Here is a 5,198-nt window from a genome sequence, read left to right as displayed (position 1 = left end):
GTGGAATGCCCACTCCATTCTCTTACCTACTTAAAAAGGTGGTAATACCTGTACCATAATTGTTACATTCAGGCTAAAACTAATGGTCGGATTTATTTACGAGTGAGATAATTACAAAAATGCAGTAAGACACAGTAAGGAATTCAAGGTACATATAATTAGAAAAAAAATAAAGATTGAATCAGCCCACAAGGGGTTAAATATCCTCTTTAGAAGGAATTTTGTGAAACAGTTTGATATTCTGAACATTTGGATGAAACAGTCTTTTGGAGATGTGAGATATGGACATAATTGGATCTGACCCATCACAATTTAAGTGAACTAAAGATTTACAAGAAAAACAATCAGATTTTATACAATTTCTGGATCTCCAAAGACGCACTCTATTCACCAAGAAAAAAAACATTATAAAGGACTATTGCATGACATACTAACGAACGATTTTACACTTCTGCTCGTTCTCACACAACTAAGGGCATAAGATAGCTACATTTTGAAATTCTCCTAGAACGAAATGTTCCTGATCTGTTTACCAGCTCAAACAATCTGGTCTGCTTTTCATAGATAACATAAAAACATAACAAATAGGAGTAGGAGTAGGCCATTCGGCCTCTCGAGCCTGTTCTGCCATTAAATAAGATCATGGCTGATCTTCTACCTCAACTCCACTTTCCCGCCCGATCCCCATATCGTTTGATTCACTTAGTGTCCAAAAATCTATCGATCTCTGTCTTGAATATACCCAACGACTGAGTGTCTACAGTCCTCTAGGGTAGAGAATTCAAAGATTCACAACCCTTTGAGTGAAGAAATTTCTCCTCATCACAGTCCCCCTTTATTCTGAGATTGTAACATAGAAACATAGAAAATAGATGCAGGAGTAGGCCCTTCGAGTCTGCACCACCATTCAATAAGATCATGGCTGATCATCACCTCAGTACCCCTTTCCTGCTTTCTCTCCATACTCCTTGATCCCTTTAGCCGTAAGGGCCATGTCTAACTGCTCTTGAATATATCCAACGAACTGGCATCAACAACTCTCTGTGGTAGAGAATTCCACAGGTTAACAACTCTGAGTGAAGAAGTTTCTCCTCATCTCGGTCCTAAATGGCTTACCCCTTATCCTTAGACTGTGTCCCTTGGTTCTGGACTTCCCCAACATCAGGAAGATTCTTCCTGCATCTAACCTATCCAGTCGTGTCAGTATTTTATATGTTTCTATGAGATCCCCTCTCATTCATCTAAACTCCAGTGAATACAGGCCCAGTCGATCCAGTCTCTCCTCCATATGTCAGTCCTGCCATCCCGGGAATCAGTCTGGTGAACCTTCGCTGCATTCCCTCAATAGCAAGAACGTCCTTCCTCAGATTAGGAGACCAAAACTGAACACAATATTCCAGGTGAGGCCTCAACAAGGCCCTGTACAACTGCAGTAAGACCTCCCTGCTCCTATACTCAAATCCCCTAGCTATGAAGACCAACATGCCATTTGCTGCCTTCACCACCTGCTGTACCTGCATGCCAACTTTCAATGACTGATGTACCACGATACCCAGGTCTCGTTGCACCTCCCCTTTTCCTAATCTTCCACCATTCAGATAATATTCTGCCCTCGTGTTTTTGACCTAGACTTCCCAGCCAGTGGGAACAGCTTCTCAGCATCTACCCTTTCAAACCTGGATTACTTGCTCAATTTTGAAATTTAATAAACAACAACTTGTATTTATATAGCGCCTTTAACATAGTGAAACATCCCAAGGCGCTTCACAGGAGTACCTGTATTATAAGATTTTAAAAATTAGACACCGAGCCGCATAAGTAGAAATTAGCACAGGTGACCAAAAGGGTCAAAGAGGTCGGCTTTAAGGAGAATCTTGAAGGAGGATAGAGAGGCGGAGAGGTTTAGGGAGGGGATTCCAGAACTTGGGGCCTAGGCAACAGAAGGTTGAGCGATTATTTTCAGGAATGCTCAAGAGGGCAGAATTAAAGGAGCGCAGACATCTCGGGGGCGGGGGTTGTGGGGCTGGAGGAGATTACAGAGATAGGGAGGGGCGAGGGCCATGGAGGGTTTGAAAATAAGGATGAGAATTTTGAAATCGAGGCGTTGCTGAACCTGGAACCAAACATATATAGCTTTTATTTTGACTCATTATGTTAAAACAATATATCATAGAGTACAGAAATATTCCCTATTTGATGCAGAACAAAAACTCCGCTTCCATCACAGTGGTTTATTTTTTAGGAGATAGGTGAGCACGGCTTGGTGTGATTGGCTCTGGGATGTCCCGTTGCTATGGGCCCTGGTCTCCGATTGGCACCTCCCCAGACCCAATGGTTGACACGAGCCTATGTCCGACATTACATTTCAATTATATTCGCGACTGAATAAAATACAGTTCTGATTGTTTTTGCCAACTGTAAGCGAGAAAACTGGGTTTTAATCCCATGTTTTAGCCAACATAAAAAACAGCAGCACAGAAACCTCAAGAATAAATCCGGCCAACCGAGCAAGCGGCAGAAACAAATACATTTTAAACAAACTCTGAAATGTAGCAATGACTATAGTGAATGAACACACTGGGGTAGATCTTGACTGGGTGTGAGTGCGAGTTAAGAATTCTCATTTTTGTTTTCAAATCCCTCCATGGCCTTACCTCCCTCCCTATCTCTGTAATTTCCTCCAGCCCCACAAACCCCCCCCCCACAGATGTCTGCGCTCCTCTAATTCTCGCTTGAGCATCCTCTAGGGTCACAGTCTCAGGATAAAGGGTCGGCCATTTAGGACTGATGAGGAGAAACTTCTTCACCCAGAGGGTGGTGAATCTTTGGAATTCTCTGCCCCGGAGGGCTGTGGAGGCTCAGTCTTTGAGTATATTCAAGACAGAGATCGATAGATTTTTGGATATTAAGGGAATCCAGGGATATGGCGACAGTGCAGGAAAGTGGAGTTGAGGTAGAACATCAGCCATGATATTGAATGGCGGAGCAGGCTCGAGGGGCCGAATGATCTACTCCTGCTCCTCTTATGTTCTTATCCCTGATTATAATCGCTCAACCATTAGCAGTTGTGCCTTCTGTTGCCTAGGCCCTAAGTTCTGGAATTCGCTACCTCTACCTCTCCACCTCACTTTCCTTCTTTAAAATGCCCCTTAAAACCTACCTCTTTGACCAAGCTTTTGGTCACCTGCCCTAATTTCTACTTACGTGGCCTGGTGTCAAATTTTTGGTCTTATAATACTCCTGTGAAGCGCCTTGGTACGTTTTACTGTGTAAAAGGCACTATATAAATACAAGTTGCTGTTGTGAAATAGGTGATAGTGAGTTGACAGCCTGTTTTACATCTTTCCCCATTTTTATTTCCATTGAATTCACGATCACCCATTTTACACGATCACACAAAGCCAAAGTCTGCCCCAGTGTGTCAGTATGATATTTCTCTGTGCTCTCCTCTAATGGATGTGCTAGCCCAATTGAAAGTAGTTCAGTTATTGATAAGCAGACGGGGAACGTGTTGTACGAACAGGTTAAGGACTGGACCGCTATTATCATCAACAGCAAATTCTGACCAAAAGTTCAGTCACAGAATCATAGAGCGATACATCACAGAAGGAGGCCATTCAGCCCACTGTGCCTGGCACACTCTTTGAAAGAGCGATCCAATTAGTGTCCCACCCCCCCGCCGCCCCCCCCCCCCCCACCAAGGCTCATTCCCTGTAGCCCTGAAAATGTATCCTTTTCAAGTATATATTCAATTCTCTCTTTTGAAAGTAGATTCAATAATCTGCTTCCACCGCCCTTTCAGGCAGTGCATTCCAGATAACAACTCGCAACAAAAATTTTCCTCATTGCCCCCACCCCCGGATTGTTTTGCCAATGATCTTAACTCTGTATCTCCTGGTTACCGACCCTGCTGCAGCGGAAGTAGCTTTTCTCTAGAGATCTACTCGATCAGAACTCTTCGTAAAACGTCAAAGAAGCATTTTTGATCAGTTTGATCTCTCCCTCCTGCAGCCCCCATTCTCCCCACACAACTTGAACCAGCCACCTGATCACACAGCTGGTTTAATGCCTCATCTGAAGGCTGTCCCTTCTGACATTGATGTTTGCTCAGTGTTGCCATGGAGTATCGGACAAAACTACAGGTGCCGACAGCAGCCACAATACCTCATCCTTTCTTCAAGCATAAAGAAAGACTTGGATTTATATAGTGCCCTTCACGACCACCTCAAAGTGCTTGACAGCCAATGAAGTGGTTTTGGAATGTAGTCACTGTTGTAATGTAGGAACCGTGGCAACCAATTTGTGCACAGCAAGCTCCCACAAACATCAATGCGATAATGACCAGATAATGTGCTTTAGCGATGTTGATTTGAGGGATAAATATTAGCCAGGACACGGGATAACTCCCCTGCTCCTCTTCGAAATAGTGCCATGGGATTTTTTACGACCACTTGAGGGAGCAGACGGGGCCTCAGTTTAACGTCTCATCTGAAAGATGGCACCTCCAACAGTGCAGTACTCCCTCAGTACTGCACTAAAGTGTCAGCTGAGATGTATGTGCTCAAGTCTCTGGAGTGGGACTTGAACCCACAACGTTCTGACTCAGAGGCGAGTGTGCTGCCCACTGAGCTACAGCTGATACATAAATGCAGACAGCGAGTATCAGAAGGCTATTCTACCATGGGGGGAAACCTCAATCCTCCCTCACCTGACGTCCACGCATCCTGACGTCCATGCACACACTTTCCTGCAGCCACTGCTGGATGAGGATCAGGAGCAGGATTCCTGGCTGATTGCTTTCCCTCCACCCCATTCCCTAATCCAGAGGCTCACGGCACAGGCCAGGGAGTGAACCTGGGACTGTCCTGGTCTGTCTGCCCCTCAATAGCCCACTCAGATAGACTGGCAAGCCAAGTCATTACCAGAACTCTTCTCCCGCTTTTCTGTCCCGTGCCTTTTGTGCTCGTCGTGGACTCTGACTGGAACACTTTGCATTTCAGGAACCCGGTGTCAGTACACTGAGGAATGCTCCCTCTGCCCTACCCTGCCTCTCCTCAGAACAGCATCTCCTGCTAAACTAATGTGATGTGTTTTTTTCCCATTTCCCACACCAGCCAAATTAATGCATCTGGATTAAGGCAGCTGTAATGTATTTGCTTCATGGGTTCTTTGCTTAAGAATTCATAGCAACACATTGC

This window comes from Pristiophorus japonicus, chromosome 17, assembly GCF_044704955.1.
Source record: "Pristiophorus japonicus isolate sPriJap1 chromosome 17, sPriJap1.hap1, whole genome shotgun sequence".
NCBI lineage: Eukaryota > Metazoa > Chordata > Chondrichthyes > Pristiophoridae > Pristiophorus > Pristiophorus japonicus.
Note: the sequence above shows the minus strand (reverse complement) of the source record.